Here is a 23,383-nt window from a genome sequence, read left to right as displayed (position 1 = left end):
TCCAAGTTGAAAATGGGCCCGGTGACGTCACCGTCACGTGACATTACTCGAGCATGTGATCCTATCATGTGACCGAGCTGTAGTGGAGCGGTATATTCAAATATGCGAAATCCCTACGATTGTGGCAGGCTGCGTCTTCATAGGACCTGCAACTTCATTCTCGGGGTTGCAGATTCCTAGGTGGGTTGAAGGTTTCGTACAGCAAAAAAGCTTCTATCTTAGGCTTTGTGAGTTAGTTCACTGTAACTATAATGTTCGTATGAGGGTCTCATATGGAGGGGGGTTGTGCCTCGGGATGTATGGGGGTCCATGTGCCTCTGTATCTTTGTGTGGTTTGGGGGGGTCACTCACTGTGCCTTGGAATAATTGGGGGGTCACTATGTCTCAGAATCTTTGGGAGGTAAATGTGCCTCTGGATGTTTCTGTGTGTGTGGGGGGGGGGTCACTGTGCTTCTTGATTTTTGTATTGGGGGTCACTGTTCTGGATTTTTGTATGTGGGGGGGTCACTGTGCTTCTGGATTTTTGTGGGGGGGGTCACTGTGCTTCTGGATTTTTGTATGGGGGGGTCACTGTGCCTCTGGATGTTTTGTATGTGGGGGGGGCACTGTTCTTCTGGATGTTTCTGTGTGGGGGGGTCACTGTGCCTCTGGATTTTTGTGTGGGGGGTCACTGTGCCTCTCGATCTTTGTGTGGTTTGGGGGGTCCCTGTGTGCCTCTGGATGCTCGTGGAGTGGGGTTTACTGTTCCTTTTCTCGTGGGGGGAGTTGCTGAGCCTCTGGATTTTTGTATGGGGGGTCACTGTGCTTCTGGATTTTTGTATGGGGGGTCACTGTGCCTCTGGATTTTTGTATGGGGGGTCACTGTGCCTCTGGATTTTTGTGGGGGGTCACTGCTTCTGGATTTTTGTATGGGGGGGTCACTGTGCCTCTGGATTTTTGTATGTGGGGGGGGGGGTCACTGTGCCTCTGGATTTTTGTATGTGGAATTTTTGTATGTGCTTAGGAATAAAATTAGAAACCTTTCTCACATCTTTCCTAAGCAGAAAAACATCAGCCTCTTTCTTTCTCCTGACAACTTCCTTGACTACTTGCTGGTCAGACTGGTGGGAAACTGACCAGCAGGTGGCGCTGTTGTAACAAAATTCATTCATATTAACAGCACATGTATCCCTTAATATCTTGGAATGAAAAAAGAATAAATAATGAATGTAAATGACAAAAGTGCTTAGAATAGCCTCCTCATCAATTTTACATTCACTTATTTTTAAAGTTTTCTAATCCTTTAAAGGGCAATTCACCTTTATTAGCAAAACTCTAATAACTTAAAAAAAAACACAGAAATATGTTCAAACTTTTATATCCTGTGAAATTTTGCAAAATGAACACGGTAATTAGGGGATGTGGCCACAAAAATGGGCGTGGTCAAAAAAATTGCCACGCTATGCGCAACAACTTTTTTTGTCCCTCTTTTTATTTTCAAAATGTTGGGAGGTATGAGAGAGGCCCTGAGAAGAAATCCAGGATCTGGGCCGGCGGGGCCCACTAGAGCCAGGTTTTTTCCCGGTGTCCCGCCAGCCCAGTCCGACCCTGTGCAAAACGGAGGGGCATCAACTATTCCAAATGCGATGGCACTCATGGCAGATATTAGAAAAAGTTTCTTTCAAACCAGGCACTGACAGAAAAAAAAACGTTACTACAGAGGGAGTGTTTTTGGAATTGGTTCCTGCAATCGCCCATAAGAGTTAAATGAAGAATTCAATACGGCTTGTTTCTTGTAAGAGTTTCTAACACTGCTTTTTCTTTTTTTTAGATAAACAGATTGCCAGGAATTGACTCAGGGTCAGATTTCCTTTCCCCATATAGGGTAAGATAGCAACTTTGTTTGGTCTCTATTTTGAATAATTGATACTGTTATATATTAAATTCTTACATTATTGTATCATTTTTATGTGATACTTTGTTTCACTTTTTAAAGGAGACATATAGGATAAACGCTAATTTTGTAGGCAATTATGAGTAATATATGGTGTTGCTTTTAAATGGTGCTAAAAACCAATATTTTTTAAAAATAGCCCCTTTATTGGAGCTCCCTATAGATGTTCTCTGGTCCCTGTTTCAAATGAGGGGTGGGCGTATCCTTAACGGTCCCTGCCAGAAGCACAGTAGGAGGGGGACAGCCAATCACAGCCTTGCAGTCACATGAGCACACACAGGCTTCAGTTCCCTATCAGGTCCTGCTAGCTGCTGATTGGTTCCTGTCCTACCGTGCAGTGAGCGCATCAGGTGCATATTATTTAATATGCAACTGAAGGGCCGAAACATGTTGTGCACGATTTCCCAGCAATAAACACAGAATGATGATTTAAAACACTTTGGGGCACATTTACTATTGGTCGAATATCGAGGGTTAATTAACCCTCGATATTTGACTGTCGAAGTAAAATCCTTCGAAGTCGAAGGATTTACCGCATTTCCTTCGTTCGAACGATCGAATGAAAAATCATTCGATCGAACGATTAAATCCTTCGAAACGAACGATTCGAAGGATTTTAATCCATCGATCGAACGATTTTCCTTCGATCAAAAAAAGTTTGGAAAGCCTATGGGGACCTTCCCCATAGGCTAACATTGGTGCTCGGTAGGTTTTAGGTGGCGAAGTAGGTGGTTGAAGTTTTTTTTAAAGAGACAGTACTTCGACTATCGAATGGTCGAATAGTCGAACGATTTTTAGTTTGAATCGTTGAAGTCGAAGGTCGAAGTAGCCAAAAAAATTCTTCGAAATTCGAAGTATTTTTTATTCTAATCCTTTACTCGAGCTAAGTAAATGTGCCCCTAAATGTGCTCTCCGGGTACTACTTCAACTTTATTTGGAAATTTGGCATCCTAACACGGGGATTAGAAGGACAATCCAATTTCTTATTCGATTTTTATATCCAATGCCCAAAGTAATAACTATTCCAAGACACAAGTCAGCTGTGAAGGGAGGGGGATTATTCTTCCACAATATAGAGCGCTGGTAAAGGAGGCCGATATATATCGAAAAGTGCTTCAGTGATGTGATTCCAGACTGGAAAAAAGACCAACCCCAGTAATACAGAGCGCCCTCATCTGGAGAGATACAAACAGCCCTGGGCTGGTGCCAGAAGTAGGAAATAACATTATTTTTATCATGTAATAAACACAAGAACAACACCTCTCTGTCTTATTTCCATTCAGAACTTCAGGATAGGATTCTGGTGTTTACCTGCTGATATATATTCACCTACTTGGACACTTTTGCAGGTGGGACATTTTACATCTGGCTGGTTAAAGGTATGTTATACATTATGAGGAGTCGCACACTGTAACCTAAACTGTAACCCAATATATATTTATCTATATATAGTGAATAAAGTACCCCCTCTTGTAAAATATAAGGATATTATTAGTTACCGAGGAGTTTCATGACCATATAAAAGTACGAGGCCGAAGGTCATGGAACTCCGAGGTGACTTCTAATATCCTCATATTTTGCAACTTATTTATTATTAGGGATGCACCGAATCCACTATTTTGGATTCAGCCGAACCCCCGAATCCTTCGTGAAAGATTCGGCCGAATACCGAACCCTAACCCTAATTTGCATATGTTAATTAGGGGTGGGAAGGGGAAAACATTTTTACTTTCTTGTTTTCTGACAAAAAGTCGCGCGTTTTCCCTCCCCGCCCCTAATTTGCATATGCAAATTAGGATTCGGTTCGGCCGGGAAGAAGGATTCGGCCGAATCCGAATCCTGCTGAAAAAGGCCGAATCCTGGTCGAATCCCGAACCGAATCCTGGATTCGGTGCATCCCTATTTATTATAATACACAAGTTTCAGTGAGTCATGTGACAGAAATGACATCAGAACTCGCCATTTATAACTGATGACATCAGAACTCACCGTTTATAAGGATATCATTTACAAGATATTTATGGCTTTTGTGTATTATATATATATATATACTGTACATATATATATACATATATATACATATTTATACATATATATATATATATATATATATATATATATATATCATAGAATTCTTAATGAATCAGATGAAAATTGAGCGTAGGACTGGCCAGATATGGAATGACTTTGACGTAGTTGTTCAGCTTAAATATATTGCAATATATGGACAAACATTTGGGTTGAGTGCAGAGGAATCTTGTATTTGTCTATATATATATATATATATATATATATATATATATATATATATATATATATATATATATATATATATATATATATATATATAGTGTCAAATACAAGAGTCCTCTGCACTCAACCCATTATCAATATATTTAAGACAGAGACATTTTGTGCTACTGCTACTGAAAAATGCCTTACCCTTTAAACAACACAGGGATTGTTTGTCCATATATTGCAATATATTTAAGCTGAACAACTACGTCAAAGTCATCCCATATCTGGCCAGTCCTACGCTTAATTTTCATCTGATTCATTAAGAATTCAATGGCTTAATTATACATTTTACAAAGGGACTAAATTTTACCTGCAACTTACTAGCTGCTTTCAAAGTAAAACTCCCAAATTATATATACACACACACACACACAGACACAGACACACACACAGACAGACACACACACAGACACACAGTCTATATATGTTACAAGGATGAGCCAGGGTAAAATTTGTATTTAATTTTGAATCGCTTCTAGCAAACCATTACATGTGCTTGCAATCTGCCATGTTTCCCCCCCCCCCCATAAGGTAACACTCTTATTCAGACGTGATTGTGGCCTCTACTACAGAAGTGCTCCCCACAAATCGCACCCCTGCTGTTTTGTAAATTGCAACTCGTATCCTTGGAACTTTGCAACTTGACTTTTTATCATTTGGGCAGATTAAATGATTTAATTCATAACAAATAAACATTGGTAAGAATATGTTCCCCCCACATTTAACCCTAAATGGCCTTCACTAAGCACCGTTTATATGATATAATTTACAGGATATTCATGGCTCTTGTGTATTAAAAGCAAATATGAATGATAGACCCTGACTTGATTCTACAGCTTTCAGGTCCTGTTTATTCTCAGAGCCAAAGACCCCCCGTGTACTCCCAGATGAAGGACATATTTACTTGAGGGTGGTGTGACATCTCCTTACATTCCGTGGGATCCCAGTGTAGCACTTCTAAGAATCTGTACTCGTTGTCACATTGCTCACAAACCTATTGTATCATTCCACCAAGCTCGGACTCTCTGAGTATTTCACTCATGTCTGGCACCTCATCCATCTGAAATATCCATTAGGCACCTCCATGAGAAATCACCTTCATATATTCATTGTTTTACTGAGCAGTGTGCTAACTGTAATGTTATTAGATGTATTATATGATTGTGTTGATTGTAACCATTCACATTATCCAATATCCTTATCATTATCACATGAGTGATACTCCGAGTTCCCTGTATAACTCAGCCTGCAGCCTTGTGCCTTTATATGGTCACAGAACAACCCCTCAGTGACTTCTAATATCCTTATCATTTACAGTAGGGGGTACATTATCCCTTATAATACATGAGTGATACTCAGAGTTCCCTGTATAACTCAGCCTGCAGCCTTGTGTCTTTATATGGTCACAGAACAACCCCTCAGTGACTTCTAATATCCTTATCATTTACAGTAGGGGGTACATTATCCCTTATAATACATGAGTGATACTCAGAGTTCCCTGTATAACTCAGCCTGCAGCCTTGTGCCTTTATATGGTCACAGAACAACCCCTCAGTGACTTCTAATATCCTTATTATTTACAGTAGGGGGTACATTATCCCTTATAATACATGAGTGATACTCAGAGTTCCCTGTATAACTCAGCCTGCAGCCTTGTGCCTTTATATGGTCACAGAACAACCCCTCAGTGACTTCTAATATCCTTATCATTTACAGTAGGGGGGTACATTATCCCTTATAATACATGAGTGATACTCAGAGTTCCCTGTATAACTCAGCCTGCAGCCTTGTGCCTTTATATGGTCACAGAACAACCCCTCAGTGACTTCTAATATCCTTATCATTTACAGTAGGGGGTACATTATCCCTTATAATACATGAGTGATACTCAGAGTTCCCTGTATAACTCAGCCTGCAGCCTTGTGCCTTTATATGGTCACAGAACAACCCCTCAGTGACTTCTAATATCCTTATCATTTACAGTAGGGGGTACATTATCCCTTATAATACATGGGTGCCATTCTTTAGCTGTATAAATTTCTGTCTTTCGCCCCTTGTTTTATTTTCATTATATAACATTACTATACCTATTGGTTTGATTTACTTTTTTATAAAATATAGATTGCAAAATATAAGGATATTATAAGTAAAAGCACGAGGCCGAACGCTGTTTTTATACAGGTCATGGAACTCAGAGGTAACTTCTAATATCCTCATATTTTGCAACAGGGGGTACTTTATTTATTATAATACACAAGTTTCAGTGAGTCATGTGACAGAAATGACATCACTGCTAATTGTTTATAACTGACATCACTGTTTGTAAGGATATCATTTACAAGTTATTCGTGGATTATTTGTGTATTTTATAAAGAATAAGTAACATATAATGGGTTCCGAGAATGTACTGCTGATAAAAAACACCCTATTGTTTTAGTAGAGAGGGTACTGAGCTGGCATTTTCACAAGGCCACGTGTTCTCAGGCTGCTCCAGAAATGGGTGCTTTATAAAGGGTGCCGACTCCCATGATTGACAGAAAGGCCCTAACCCTGAGGATGGAGAGATTTCAACTATTTGGGGCATTAGGGGAGGCAATTAACCCACCACAGAGCCTGGTGCAGCTGCTGAAGAATCTCTTAGGAAGCAGAATGGTCACACACCAGTCTATGTCATGTCTCGGCCTGGGAACAACGGTGTTGCAAGTACCAGTCTCAGCATCAAAGAGTTTCTGCAGCAGACGCTCCCTCCAGGCATTCTTTGATCAGTGACAGCTCTCACATACTCTAGTGTCATTTAATGGGCCGCAAAGGGCATCTCTGGCATCTGAAAACTCCCAGTAACTATTTCATACATTTTACTTTGCACAAACAAATTCTATGGGGAGATTTGGGGTGCCCTGAAACCCCTGGAACTATAGCAGGGTGACTGTTAACCCAATGTTTCTATATATCTGTAACCTTGTTATGAGCTAAGGGGCCCAGTCTGAAGGTCAGTTAGGGGGAGATTTGGGGTGAGTGTTTATTTGTGCCCTGGGTACCCCTGGAACTATAGCAGGGTGACTGTTACCCCAATGTTTCTATATATCTGTAACCTTGTTATGAGCTAAGGGGGCCCAGTCTGAAGGTCAGTTAGGGGGAGATTTGGGGTGAGTGTTTATTTGTACCCTGGGTACCCCTGGAACTATAGCAGCGTGACTGTTACCCCAATGTTTCTATATATCTGTAACCTTGTTATGAGCTAAGGGGGCCCAGTCTGAAGGTCAGTTAGGGGGAGATTTGGGGTGAGTGCTTATTTGTACCCTGGGTACCCCTGGAACTATAGCAGGGTGACACCCCAATGTTTCTATATATCTGTAACCTTGTTATGAGCTAAGGGGGCCCAGTCTGAAGGTCAGTTAGGGGGAGATTTGGGGTGAGTGCTTATTTGTACCCTGGGTACCCCTGGAACTATAGCAGGGTGACACCCCAATGTTTCTATATATCTGTAACCTTGTTATGAGCTAAGGGGCCCAGTCTGAAGGTCAGTTAGGGGGAGATTTGGGGTGAGTGATTATTTGTACCCTGGGTACCCCTGGAACTATAGCAGGGTGACACCCCAATGTTTCTATATATCTGTAACCTTGTTATGAGCTAAGGGGGCCCAGTCTGAAGGTCAGTTAGGGGGAGATTTGGGGTGAGAGTTTATTTGTGCCCTGGGTACCCCTGGAACTATAGCAGGGTGACACCCCAATGTTTCTATATATCTGTAACCTTGTTATGAGCTAAGGGGGCCCAGTCTGAAGGTCAGTTAGGGGGAGATTTGGGGTGAGAGTTTATTTGTGCCCTGGGTACCCCTGGAACTATAGCAGGGTGACACCCCAATGTTTCTATATATCTGTAACCTTGTTATGAGCTAAGGGGGCCCAGTCTGAAGGTCAGTTAGGGGGAGATTTGGGGTGAGTGCTTATTTGTACCCTGGGTACCCCTGGAACTATAGCAGGGTGACACCCCAATGTTTCTATATATCTGTAACCTTGTTATGAGCTAAGGGGGCCCAGTCTGAAGGTCAGTTAGGGGGAGATTTGGGGTGAGTGTTTATTTGTGCCCTGGGTACCCCTGGAACTATAGCAGGGTGACACCCCAATGTTTCTATATATCTGTAACCTTGTTATGAGCTAAGGGGGCCCAGTCTGGGACTATAGCAGGAAAGAGACTTGAACTATTCATACACTGATTGGCAAGTTCACTGAACAAGCACATTGTTCTGCCCCTTCAGAAGCTGCAGCAGAAAATTACATGAGCTTCTCCCTGAATCTTCCCAGTACATTACTGAAGTGCCCCTTCTCTGTAGCCCATACCTTGCAACTGTTGCACTTTTTGCAGGAAAGTCGATTATGTCAGATCAGCCCGCAGTCCCGGGTTTGTTACTGAAATGTTTCTCTTTGATCTTTTGCAATGAACAGCCAGAAAAAGATACAGCATTTCTAACTTAATTGGCTTTTGGCTGAGAGCCCAAAACATTCAGCAGGTGCACTTCGATACTTCTGTAACAGTTTAAGAGAAGCAAAGAAGCAATTGTAACTATTTAAGATAACCATGTCTCTTTGGGAGACTGATTTGCAGTTTAAGGGCAATTCACCTTCATTAGCAAAACTGTAATAACACATAAAACCCACAGAAATGAGTTCAAACGTTCATAACTTTTATAAAATGAACATGGTAATTAGGGGGTGTGGCCACACAAACGAGTGCGGCAAATCTCTTTGTCCCGCTTTCTATTTCCAAAATGTTGGGAGGTATGTCTGTAGCCCCTCAGATGAACCCGGATTAAAAATATTATGTAAGGATGCACTCGAATCTCTGAATCCTTCATGAAAGATAAGGCCATATACTGAACCAAATCCAAATTTGCATATGCAAATTAATGATGGTAAGGGAAAAAGTGGGAAAAAAACATTTCTTACTTCCTTGTTTTGTGACAAAAAGTTGTGATTTCCCTTCCTGACCGTAATTTGTATATGCAAATTAGGATTCGAATTCAGTTAGGCCAGGCACGAATATGAATCCTGCGGAAAAAGGCCAATCCTGCCTTCAGTGCATCCCTAATATAATGCCAAAATTAGGGATGCACCGAATCCACTTTTTTGGATTCGGCCGAACCCCCGAATCCTTCGCGAAAGATTCGGCCGAATACCGAACCGAATCCGAACCCTAATTTGCATATGCAAATTAGGGGTGGGAAGGGGAAAATATTTTTTACTTCCTTGTTTTCTGACAAAAAGTCATGCAATTTCCCTCCCCACCCCTAATTTGCATATGCAAATTAGGATTCGGTTCGGCCAAATCCTGCTGAAAAAGGCCAAATCCTGGCCGAATCCCGAACCGAATCCTGGATTCGGTGCATCCCTAGCCAAAATGGGAACACATTGCCCAAACCACTCATATTTGTCGCTAATAAACTGACCACAGGACCAAGTTTGTCTTTGTTAATCATAATATCAGTTTATTTTCTTACAGAAAAAATACAAAACCGACACAATGTTACAAAACAATAAATTAAAGACATAGAAAAAAATAAATACTAAAGTGCTTGATACAAACGGCAAATAAGGAAATTCACAAATCACTTTTGGAACAATCGGTGCAATTAGGGTACGAGGGGATCCTGGCAGTGCAGCATACATATAATATATATATATACAGTATAGTGAATAAAGTACCCCCTCTTGTAAAATATAAGGATATTATAAGTTACCGAAGAGTTTCATGACCATATAAAAGTACGAGGCGGAAGGTCGAGTGTTTTTATACAGGTCATGGAACTCCGAGGTGACTTCTAATATCCTCATATTTTACAACAGGGGGTACTTTATTTATTATAATACACAAATTTCAATGAGTCATGTGACAGAAATGACATCAGAACTCACCGTTTATAACTGATGACATCAGAACTCACCGTTTATAAGGATATATAGTGTCTAGTCTAGTATGTAGAATGTCTCGGCTCAGGCAAACAATATGGCTTTTCCCTCTTTTAACTATAAATATTATTACACACACAAGGAAAGATCTGTATATGTCTATGAATGTTTACAAAATACAAATTGCCATAAATATGTTAAAAATATGAAATTCAATTATTTTTTAGACAGCGCAGTTTATCAATAATTGTTAAATACACATAAAGGAATGTGAGTCCTAATAAAAATTATAGCAGGGTGATTGTTACCCCAATGTTTCTATATATCTGTAACCTTGTTATGAGCTAAGGGGGCCCAGTCTGAAGGTCAGTTAGGGGGAGATTTGGGGTGAGTGTTTATTTGTACCCTGGGTACCCCTGGAACTATAGCAGGGTGACACCCCAATGTTTCTATATATCTGTAACCTTGTTATGAGCTAAGGGGGCCCAGTCTGAAGGTCAGTTAGGGGGAGATTTGGGGTGAGTGATTATTTGTACCCTGGGTACCCCTGGAACTATAGCAGGGTGACACCCCAATGTTTCTATATATCTGTAACCTTGTTATGAGCTAAGGGGGCCCAGTCTGAAGGTCAGTTAGGGGGAGATTTGGGGTGAGTGATTATTTGTACCCTGGGTACCCCTGGAACTATAGCAGGGTGACACCCCAATGTTTCTATATATCTGTAACCTTGTTATGAGCTAAGGGGGCCCAGTCTGAAGGTCAGTTAGGGGGGAGATTTGGGGTGAGTGATTATTTGTACCCTGGGTACCCCTGGAACTATAGCAGGGTGACACCCCCAATGTTTCTATATATCTGTAACCTTGTTATGAGCTAAGGGGGCCCAGTCTGAAGGTCAGTTAGGGGGAGATTTGGGGTGAGAGCTTATTTGTACCCTGGGTACCCCTGGAACTATAGCAGGGTGACACCCCAATGTTTCTATATATCTGTAACCTTGTTATGAGCTAAGGGGGCCCAGTCTGAAGGACAGTTAGGGGGAGATTTGGGGTGAGTGTTTATTTGTACCCTGGGTACCCCTGGAACTATAGCAGGGTGACTGTTACCCCAATGTTTCTATATATCTGTAACCTTGTTATTTGCCGCCCTGAATATGCTGGGAATGTTTTCCAGGATGACTGGTACAATGAGAATACTACTGTATTATAATTTGCTGTACACATTTTTAAATAAGGGGACCTGATCAATTATTAGACCATAAATAGGGGCTTGTAGCCAAGCAGACTTTCATCCTATGGAAAAAGAAGAGATTGGTTGCTGCGAGTTTGAATTCCCTGCACATCAAAAATCACTATTCTTTGGACAATGGGAAAACACCATTTGGTCTACACACTATTTTTGATGTGATGTGCAATGAATAAACCTGTAGCCAATAACAGCCTTAGAAAGTTCACAATAAATGCAACTGCAATAAACTGCAATAGGAACAGGGAGAAAGCATGCGACAATAAACATGGAGCCAATTACATTCTTTTTTCACGATTGCAGTTGGCTCTTATCATTTTAATTGCAACTGTTCTAAGTCTATGCTTGGCTACTGGACTGCCACGTTCAGTGGAGTCAACTATGTCACACATGTACACACATATACAAGAACAATCATACATATACAATGTTTTCCCTGCCCTTAGTGCAAATACACAATTTGGATGCATTATACAAAATGCCTGGACTATGCACGGCCTGAAGATAGTGGCATAAAAATGATTTGGGTGACTTACTGCCCAACACACCAGTTACTCGCACTCCCAAGCACCCGAAGATATAAAGGAGCAGAAGAGGTCTCGTTCATTTTATACCGGGTTTTAAGGTATTGTCCTTAGAGCTGTGCCTGTGAGGAGTTTTATGGGGTGCAGTTTTGGGTCTGTTTTCTTCCAGTTTGTGTTTTTGAGGTTTCGGTGGCCTGTGATCTGCAATCTTGGGAGTCGATTCCTGCGGGGTGCTGACTGAGGCTGAGTACATGTCCTGTAACTTCATCTGAAGCCATTCCTGCCGCTGGGAGCTATGTATGAACTCACCATAGTTGTGCATAAGCTGGAACTCACTCACCGCCCGTCTCCTAGACCAGATACGGACAGAAAGAGCATCTATGTTTATTTTTAAATCATTACCTGTGCGGCTCAGTTTGCATGCTCCTTTTTCTTAGTTCCTATTCCACCTCCAAAAATGTCTTTCCTCTGGGTTCCTACATACATAGTAGTAATAGAGTAATAGCATCTAGGAAGGGAGTGTGACTGTGGGATAGCAGGTATAGTAGGGAGAGATGGTGTCTATAGTAACAGTGGATAATAGTCTCTGGGAAGGGAGTGTGACTGTGGGATAGCAGGTATAGTAGGGAGAGATGGTGTCTATAGTAACAGTGGGATAATAGTCTCTGGGAAGGGAGTGTGACTGTGGGATAGCAGGTATAGTAGAGAGAGATGGTGCCTATAGTAACAGTGGATAATAGTCTCTGGGAAGGGAGTGTGACTGTGGGATAGCAGGTATAGTAGGGAGAGATGGTGCCTATAGTAACAGTGGATAATAGTCTCTGGGAAGGGAGTGTGACTGTGGGATAGCAGGTAAAGTAGGGAGAGATGGTGCCTATAGTAACAGTGGGATAATAGTCTCTGGGAAGGGAGTGTGACTGTGGGATAGCAGGTATAGTAGGGAGAGATGGTGTCTATAGTAACAGTGGGATAATAGTCTCTGGGAAGGGAGTGTGACTGTGGGATAGTAGGGAGAGATGGTGTCTATAGTAACAGTGGATAATCGTCTCTGGGAAGGGAGTGTGACTGTGGGATAGCAGGTATAGTAGGGAGAGATGTGTCTATAGTAACAGTGGGATAATAGTCTCTGGGAAGGGAGTGTGACTGTGGGATAGCAGGTATAGTAGGGAGAGATGGTGCCTATAGTAACAGTGGATAATAGTCTCTGGGAAGGGAGTGTGACTGTGGGATAGTAGGGAGAGATGGTGTCTATAGTAACAGTGGATAATCGTCTCTGGGAAGGGAGTGTGACTGTGGGATAGCAGGTATAGTAGGGAGAGATGGTGTCTATAGTAACAGTGGATAATAGTCTCTGGGAAGGGAGTGTGACTGTGGGATAGTAGGGAGAGATGGTGTCTATAGTAACAGTGGATAATCGTCTCTGGGAAGGGAGTGTGACTGTGGGATAGCAGGTATAGTAGGGAGAGATGTGTCTATAGTAACAGTGGGATAATAGTCTCTGGGAAGGGAGTGTGACTGTGGGATAGCAGGTATAGTAGGGAGAGATGGTGCCTATAGTAACAGTGGATAATAGTCTCTGGGAAGGGAGTGTGACTGTGGGATAGTAGGGAGAGATGGTGTCTATAGTAACAGTGGATAATCGTCTCTGGGAAGGGAGTGTGACTGTGGGATAGCAGGTATAGTAGGGAGAGATGGTGCCTATAGTAACAGTGGATGAAAGTCTCTGGGAAGGGAGTGTGACTGTGGTATAGCAGGTATAGTAGGAAGAGATGGTGTCTATAGTAACAGTGGATAATAGTCTCTGGGAAGGGAGTGTGACTGTGGGATAGCAGGTATAGTAGGAAGAAATGGTGCCTATAGTAACAGTGGATAATAGTCTCTGGGAAGGGAGTGTGACTGTGGGATAGCAGGTATAGTAGGAAGAGATGGTGCCTATAGTAACAGTGGATAATAGTCTCTGGGAAGGGAGTGTGACTGTGGGATAGCAGGTATAGTAGGGAGATATGGTGCCTATAGTAACAGTGGATAATAGTCTCTGGGAAGGGAGTGTGACTGTGGGATAGCAGGTATAGTAGGGAGAGATGGTGCCTATAGTAACAGTGGATAATAGTCTCTGGGAAGGGAGTGTGACTGTGGGATAGCAGGTATAGTAGGGAGAGATGGTGCCTATAGTAACAGTGGATGAAAGTCTCTGGGAAGGGAGTGTGACTGTGGGATAGCAGGTATAGTAGGAAGAGATGGTGCCTATAGTAACAGTGGATAATAGTCTCTGGGAAGGGAGTGTGACTGTGGGATAGCAGGTATAGTAGGGAGATATGGTGCCTATAGTAACAGTGGATAATAGTCTCTGGGAAGGGAGTGTGACTGTGGGATAGCAGGTATAGTAGGGAGAGATGGTGCCTATAGTAACAGTGGATAATAGTCTCTGGGAAGGGAGTGTGACTGTGGGATAGCAGGTATAGTAGGGAGAGATGGTGTCTATAGTAACAGTGGATAATAGTCTCTGGGAAGGGAGTGTGACTGTGGGATAGCAGGTATAGTAGGGAGAGATGGTGCCTATAGTAACAGTGGATGATAGTCTCTGGGAAGGGAGTGTGACTGTGGGATAGCAGGTATAGTAGGAAGAGATGGTGCCTATAGTAACAGTAGGATAATAGTCTCTGGGAAGGGAGTGTGACTGTGGGATAGCAGGTATAGTAGGAAGAGATGGTGCCTATAGTAACAGTAGGATAATAGACTCTGGGAAGGGAGTGTGACTGTGGGATAGCAGGTATATTAGGGAGAGATGTGTCTATAGTAACAGTGGATAATAGTCTCTGGGAAGGGAGTGTGACTGTGGGATAGTAGGGAGAGATGGTGTCTATAGTAACAGTGGATGAAAGTCTCTGGGAAGGGAGTGTGACTGTGGGATAGCAGGTATAGTAGGAAGAGATGGTGCCTATTGTAACAGTGGATAATAGTCTCTGGGAAGGGAGTGTGACTGTGGGATAGCAGGTATAGTAGGAAGAGATGGTGCCTATAGTAACAGTGGATAATAGTCTCTGGGAAGGGAGTATGACTGTGGGATAACAGGTATAGTAGGGAGAGATGGTGCCTATAGTAACAGTGGATAATAGTCTCTGGGAAGGGAGTGTGACTGTGGGATAGCAGGTATAGTAGGGAGAGATGTGTCTATAGTAACAGTGGATAATAGTCTCTGGGAAGGGAGTGTGACTGTGGGATAGCAGGTATAGTAGGGAGAGATGGTGCCTATAGTAACAGTGGATAATAGTCTCTGGGAAGGGAGTGTGACTGTGGGATAGCAGGTATAGTAGGGAGAGATGGTGCCTATAGTAACAGTGGATAATAGTCTCTGGGAAGGGAGTGTGACTGTGGGATAGCAGGTATAGTAGGGAGAGATGGTGTCTATAGTAACAGTGGATAATAGTCTCTGGGAAGGGAGTGTGACTGTGGGATAGCAGGTATAGTAGGGAGAGATGGTGTCTATAGTAACAGTGGATAATAGTCTCTGGGAAGGGAGTGTGACTGTGGGATAGCAGGTATAGTAGGGAGAGATGGTGCCTATAGTAACAGTGGGATAATAGTCTCTGGGAAGGGAGTGTGACTGTGGGATAGCAGGTATAGTAGGAAGAGATGGTGCCTATAGTAACAGTGGATAATAGTCTCTGGGAAGGGAGTGTGACTGTGGGATAGCAGGTATAGTAGGGAGATATGGTGCCTATAGTAACAGTGGATAATAGTCTCTGGGAAGGGAGTGTGACTGTGGGATAGCAGGTATAGTAGGGAGAGATGGTGCCTATAGTAACAGTGGATAATAGTCTCTGGGAAGGGAGTGTGACTGTGGGATAGCAGGTATAGTAGGGAGAGATGGTGTCTATAGTAACAGTGGATAATAGTCTCTGGGAAGGGAGTGTGACTGTGGGATAGCAGGTATAGTAGGGAGAGATGGTGCCTATAGTAACAGTGGATGATAGTCTCTGGGAAGGGAGTGTGACTGTGGGATAGCAGGTATAGTAGGAAGAGATGGTGCCTATAGTAACAGTAGGATAATAGTCTCTGGGAAGGGAGTGTGACTGTGGGATAGCAGGTATAGTAGGAAGAGATGGTGCCTATAGTAACAGTAGGATAATAGACTCTGGGAAGGGAGTGTGACTGTGGGATAGCAGGTATATTAGGGAGAGATGTGTCTATAGTAACAGTGGATAATAGTCTCTGGGAAGGGAGTGTGACTGTGGGATAGTAGGGAGAGATGGTGTCTATAGTAACAGTGGATGAAAGTCTCTGGGAAGGGAGTGTGACTGTGGGATAGCAGGTATAGTAGGAAGAGATGGTGCCTATAGTAACAGTGGATAATAGTCTCTGGGAAGGGAGTGTGACTGTGGGATAGCAGGTATAGTAGGAAGAGATGGTGCCTATAGTAACAGTGGATAATAGTCTCTGGGAAGGGAGTATGACTGTGGGATAACAGGTATAGTAGGGAGAGATGGTGCCTATAGTAACAGTGGATAATAGTCTCTGGGAAGGGAGTGTGACTGTGGGATAGCAGGTATAGTAGGGAGAGATGTGTCTATAGTAACAGTGGATAATAGTCTCTGGGAAGGGAGTGTGACTGTGGGATAGCAGGTATAGTAGGGAGAGATGGTGCCTATAGTAACAGTGGATAATAGTCTCTGGGAAGGGAGTGTGACTGTGGGGATAGCAGGTATAGTAGGGAGAGATGGTGCCTATAGTAACAGTGGATAATAGTCTCTGGGAAGGGAGTGTGACTGTGGGATAGCAGGTATAGTAGGGAGAGATGGTGTCTATAGTAACAGTGGATAATAGTCTCTGGGAAGGGAGTGTGACTGTGGGATAGCAGGTATAGTAGGGAGAGATGGTGCCTATAGTAACAGTGGATAATAGTCTCTGGGAAGGGAGTGTGACTGTGGGATAGCAGGTATAGTAGGGAGAGATGGTGCCTATAGTAACAGTGGGATAATAGTCTCTGGGAAGGGAGTGTGACTGTGGGATAGCAGGTATAGTAGGGAGAGATGGTGTCTATAGTAACAGTGGATAATAGTCTCTGGGAAGGGAGTGTGACTGTGGGATAGCAGGTATAGTAGGGAGAGATGGTGCCTATAGTAACAGTGGGATAATAGTCTCTGGGAAGGGAGTGTGACTGTGGGATAGCAGGTATAGTAGGGAGAGAGATGGTGCCTATAGTAACAGTGGATAATAGTCTCTGGGAAGGGAGTGTGACTGTGGGATAGCAGGTATAGTAGGGTAAGAGTGGGGCAGTAACATAAGGGTGAATATGGACAGTAATATTGCAAAAGCAAAAATGGCAACACTGACCCTGCCTTATGCATCACAATATACATAATGCACATCTAAATAAACAGTGTTTAAATCAATTATCCAGCATAGTGCCAACGTACCCAATAGTAAATAAGAGCCCTCTGTGTATTTGATCCTGCCCTCCAATCCAATCATATTTGTTCAGATGTTCCTGTAAGTACTGGGAATCCACACAGTGCAATAACATTGTGATATAGAGGTCACAACATTTTAACATTGAGCTCTATGGACACAGCAGCTGAACGGCATGAAATAGCACCTGCCACACAATTCCATAGATTTGGTTTTTGTGAACCAGTAACGTATCTCCCTGTTATTAGTATATGCATTATAGTACATGTCCTGGCCAGACCATAGTATTGAAAATAGAGATAGGTTTCTAAGAAACTTCTGAATTGGTCATACTAATTATTTTTTTTTTTATATAGTTTTTAAATTATTTGCCTTTTTCTTCTGACTTCCCCATCTAAAAAACAAATGCTCTGTAAGGCTACACCTATATTAATTTTGCTACTTTTTATTAGCTTCTTGTTCAGGCCCTCTCCTATTCAAATTCCAGTCTCTAATTCAAATCAAGGCATGGTTGCTAGGGGAATTTGGACCTTAGCAACCCTGATGGCTGAAACTGCTAACTGGAGAGCTGCTAAATAACTCAACAACCACAAACAATAAAAAAATGAAAACCGATTGCAAATGGTCTCAGAATATCACTCTCTACATCATACTAAGAGGCATATTTATCAAGGGTCGAATAGCAAATTTGAATTTTCAAGTGTTAAAATTCACACATTTGAATTTAAATCCACCTATCTGAATTTAAATTCAAATGTGAGATTTATCACAGCTCGATCATGGAACAGTGCTAATTCGAATATTCGCACGCTAAAAACTGCTGAGTTAATTTACAAGTCAATGGCAGAGGTCCGTTGAGCTATTTTTTTTTTTTGTAACTTAAATTTTATTTGGTTTTTAGCATTTAAGTTTCCAAGCATAATAAAATTACACGATACATATATAAAAGAAAGAAAGGTCCGTTGAGTTATTTTGAGATGTTAAAAGCCTTCCTGATATTCAATGGGTTTTTTACGGGGGAAAAACTCGATTTGTACAAATCGAATACGGCTTAAATTTTTGGGTCGGAACCATTCAAACTAATATTAGATATTCAGGGGCCGATTGACTAACTTCGAGTGAAGGATTCGAAGGTAAAAAGCTTAGAATTTGGAAGTTTTTTTGGGCTACTTCGACCATCGAATGGGCTACTTCGACCTTCGACTACGACTATCGAAAGATTTGAAGTAGAAATCGTTCGACTATTCAACCATTCGATAGTCGAAGTACTGTCTCTTTAAAAAAAACTTCGACCCCCTAGTTCGCCATCTAAAAGCTACCGAAGTCAATGTTAGCCTATGGGGAAGGTCCACATAGGCTTTCCTAGGTTTTTTTAATCGAAGGATATTCCTTCGATCGTTGGATTCAAATCCTTCGAACCGTTCGATTAGAAGGATTTAATCGTTCGATCGAAGGAACAATCGTTCGATTGTACTATCTGCGCTAAATCCTTCGACTTCGATATTCGAAGTTGAAGGATTTTAGTTCCTAGTCGAATATCGAGGGTTAAGTAACCCTCGATATTCGACCCTTGATGAATCGGCCCCTCAATTGCAGTCTCTACATCATACTAAGAGGCATATTTATCAAGGGTCGAATAGTAAATTAGAAATTTCAAGTGTCAAAATTCACACATTGGAATTTAAATCCACCTATCTGAATTTAAATTCAAATGTGAGATTTATCACAGCTTGACCATGGACCAGTCCTAATTTGAATATTCGCCACCTAAAAACTGTCGAGTTAATTTACAAGTCAATGGCAGAGGTCGGTTGAGCCATTTTGAGATGTTAAAATCAAGTTTTTTTGGGGGGGGAGAAAAACTCAATTCATACGAATTGAATATGAATTGAATATGATTCAAATTTTAGGGTCAAAGCCATTCGATCAAATATTAGACATTCAATTTTTTTCTAAAATAACCTCCCAGACGAGTCTTGAGTATATTCTAATTTAAAAAAATTCACATGAATTTTGAAATTCGATCTTTGATAAATGTTAAAGTTGAACAACCTTGTTTTTCAACCCAAATTAACTATGTAAAAGAACATACAATTTGATGCTGGGTACCAAAAACGAACTCACTTTATCGGCCGGCAGCCACATTCTGTTACGTATGATAATCCGCACAAGATAATTCCAATTTTGGTGAAATCAATTATGAAATTCATGGCACCTGTGTAAAAGTAGATTGAATAATATCAGTAGCCCGCACAAATTTTATTTTTATTATTATATTTACAGTATATTATAGAGATATTGAGTTTAAATATTTTAATTTCGTCGACTCGCAGGGGGCCGATTCACTAAATTCGAGTGAAGGATTCGAAGTAAAAAAACTTTGAATTTCAAATTATTTTTTGGGCTGCTTCGACCATCGAATGGGCTACTTCGACTACGACTTCGAATTGAAGGATTCGAACTAAAAATCGTTCGACTATTCGACCATTCGATAGTCGAAGTACTGTCTCTTTAAAAAAAAACTTCGACCCCCTAGTTCGGCAGCTAAAAGCTACCGAAGTCAATGTTAGCCTATGGGGAAGGTCCCCATAGGCTTTCCTAAGTTTTTTTTATCGAAGGATATTCCTTCGTTAGATTCGAAGGATGTAATCGTTCGATCGAAGGAATAATCGTTCGATCGTACTATCTGCGCTAAATCCTTCGACTTCGATATTCGAGTTCCTAGTCGAATATCGAGGGTTAATTAACCCTCGATATTCGACCCTTGATGAATCGGCCCCTCAATCGCAAATAGTCTCAGAATATCAGTCTCTACATCATACTAAGAGGCATATTTATCAAGGGTCGAATAGTAAATTAGAAATTTCATGTGTCAAAATTCACACATTGGAATAATCCTTGGATCGTACGATCGCAGTATTTGCGCTAAATCCTTCGATATTCGAAGTCGAAGGATTTCAATTCCTAGTCGAATATCGAGGGTTAATTAACCCTCGATATTCGACCCTTAGTGAATCAGCCCCGTAATGTACTGGAACAAAAGTAATAAAACCCTGAACGCCGAAGAGGGTTACATTACCCGCACAGGAAGCACGGAGTCCGCATTTAAATACGGAAGAGAATATATATAGTTTGCATTGGGTTCCATTTCACAAATAAAAACATTTAGGTCAGGGGGTCTGTTTTAAGTTTGCTGAGCAGAATTTTTTTAAAAAAAAAAAAGTCACGTTTTCCGTTTCAAATGTTAAATTTGGAGGGTAATCACTGACCCAAAAGAAAGCAAAAGAAAGGACATTATTACATAACATTCCCGATGACATCGACCCCTATCAATAGCACAAATAGTCCTGACATCACCCGCCATCTCTGCGACTAAACTTAGTCTACGTGGGGCTTGTAACGTAAACTCCCAAATCTGAAGCGTTGCTTTCATTCATTGTAATGTAACCTTTCAGCATACATGTTGTGTATGTAAACCGATGCCGCCCGAGGATGCTGCCGGTGGAATAGCTCCGTCTCCCTGAATGGTTTTTGACTTCATCTTTCTGCTATCCCCCCACGAACACTAATTCTGTCTTGCACACACAATTTAAATTTACAATTTAAAATTCTACACCAACACGCCAGAGGTTTCAAACACTGGAAAAATTTTCTCTGCAAATAAAACGTTTCTCTACAAGCTTTTTTGCTTTTTTTTTTTCAAAATTGAGTCTTGGAAACAACCATGTACTAAATATTTTTGCAGGAAATTATCCTTTTATCCTTTTTGCAGGAAATTAATATTTCCTTGACATTTTTGTATAATAATCAGAAGAATTTATTTAATTTGACATAGTCAATTGAGGGATTCAAGTTTTTTTTTCCGATTGTTTTCAATCTGAGTGATATTTGGATTTTTTAATAAATAATCAAACATTAGAATTTTTTCATCCGAAGGAGAATTCGATTTTTGACAAATAAGCCCAAACACGTTGGGTGACTATCAGGGGTGTAACTATAGAGGAAGCAGACCCTGCGGCTGCAGGGGGGCCCAGGAGGTATAGGGGCCCCATCAGGCCCCAATTCATATACAATTTCAATAAATATTGGAGAAACAAGTCAACCTCTAAACATTTTGGGGGCCTGAAAAATTATTTGCTTTGGGGCCCAGTAATATCTAGTTACGCCACTGGTGACTATCAATGCCAATTGTATTATCTCAACATCGACATGAGGAAAATATGAAGCATTCTCAGTTGGCTTTCCAATAAAATTTAAGAATAGATTTCACAATAGAACGAAAAAGACACAAACGACTCTACGGCAAAGCCCACATTTTTTAATATATTGGACCAAATAGAAAATGAAGAGTTTGTACTCACTTTTGTGTGATCTTTCAAAGGTTTAACGACATTAAAGACCTGGTAGTGAAGAGAGAAAATGTTGAAGAGATCAGATATTTATCAGCAAGTCACAAAATAAAACATTGATTTCAATTCACTTTACGTAAAGATTCAAAAGCCAAAAAAAATTCTGCGTTCTCCCTGTTCCACCAAGGTTTTCACTTCAATTACAACGATCACCTTATATTTTATAATTTTAAAATTTTATTTCTTGAAAGCGTTATGGGATATTTTGTCACAATCTGTTGTTATTACGAAAAAAAAAAAAAAGTCTGTTGTTCATGCATATTCAATATTAAAGATTTCCATTGATATTTAGGAGTCTTGTAAAAAGTTCATTATGAACAAATGAACAATATTGGCATGTACTTACCAATCGGCGGTCTTTATTGTTGGCAATTAGACAAGTCCTTGACTGTTAATGAATTGATGGCTCATTTATAACCCATGTGAGTCAATCTGGGAGGTTATATACCCCTTCCAGCTGATGTCACACCCATGCCTCTGTTATCTGTATACCTTATAGGGGCCTACCACATACACCCACCGGATATTGTCTCCTCCCCTTCAAGGTTAACTCATTCCAGCCTCTTGGATACAGCTGTGCCTTCATCTTTCCTCGTTATAACAAAAAAACAGACAAAATTATGTTTTTTTTTGCATGATTAATCTCAAAACAACTTGAAGGCATAAAATATTTTACAAGGAAGGACAGACATCCACGGTTCACGGATTATGAAGCCACAGACCTGAAGGTTAAAACAAAGTACATAGCTGAGTAATCATATACATGTGTAGGTAGTAAAATTCAACTTCCAAAACTTGAAGTCTGTCCCCAAAAATAGCACATCATTTGCATGACTCAGGAGGAGGCGATGACACAGGCTGCCTGTGGTTCTTTTTACTACGGTGAGAAAATTCTCCTGTGAAAAACAAAAAAAAAAAAGGTTTTATCTAATTCTGAATTTCTGGTTTTACTACCGCTCTTGTGTTCTGTGTGTATCTCTTACTCTATTACATACACAGACGTTTAATTATAACCACAGGGAAATAGATTTAGCTTTATCAGTCATGTTCCCAGAATGGACTTGTTTTCCATTGGATTGCAATATTCCCAAATTTATTTTACTCTCTTTCAGGTGCAGAAGCAAAGTGAATGGATAATTTAAGATCACTTGGGGGCCTGTTCATCAAAAGGTTGGATTTTAGTGGTTTTTGAAATCACGATTAAACTCACAAACCCAACGAATGTCATGACATTTATTAAAAAAATCAGAATAAAAAAAGTACGAACTGGAAATTACACTAAGGGGCAGATTTATCAAGGGTCGAATTAAAAAAATTTAATTTTTGAATTCAAATTTTGAGCTGATTTTGGGGGCATATTGATCAAGGGTCGAATTTCAAATTGAAATCGAATTCAAAAAGATCAACCGAAATTTAGTCGAATTCATAAATTAGATTCATAAATTAGAAACCATTTGAGTTCATTCTAGATACTAAAAAAAGTTCACAACCCTCTAAAACTCGGCCTTTGATAAATAAACCCCTCACATTTTTAGAGCTTTTTTTGGAAAAAAAAATTGGGAAAACTATGAATTTTTAGTAGGGATGGGCGAATTTTTTCGCCTTGTTTCGCCGAAAAAATGACGCCCATAGATAGTCAAAAAATTTTGCCGCGCAACAAAATTTTTT

At 40.9% G+C, this 23,383-nt stretch overlaps 1 long non-coding RNA gene across 2 annotated transcripts; it reads left to right on the top strand.

Moving 5' to 3' along the window:
- The first annotated feature begins 41 nt into the window (after positions 1 to 41).
- On the top strand, positions 42 to 23,335 carry LOC108713743. Of its 2 annotated transcripts, XR_005966849.1 has the most exons (4): positions 42 to 180; positions 1,811 to 1,864; positions 3,217 to 3,312; positions 22,828 to 23,335. It is a non-coding gene; the product is annotated as an uncharacterized LOC108713743 (long non-coding RNA). The 2 variants fall into 2 exon arrangements; XR_005966848.1 differs by lacking the exon at positions 22,828 to 23,335 and having other exon boundaries at positions 3,217 to 3,473.
- The last annotated feature ends 48 nt before the right edge of the window (positions 23,336 to 23,383 follow it).

Source organism: Xenopus laevis, chromosome 4L (assembly GCF_017654675.1).
Source record: "Xenopus laevis strain J_2021 chromosome 4L, Xenopus_laevis_v10.1, whole genome shotgun sequence".
In the NCBI taxonomy this organism is placed as follows: domain Eukaryota; kingdom Metazoa; phylum Chordata; class Amphibia; order Anura; family Pipidae; genus Xenopus; species Xenopus laevis.
The sequence above is the reverse complement of the archived record's forward strand: the minus strand, read 5'-3'. Positions and strand labels throughout refer to the sequence as shown.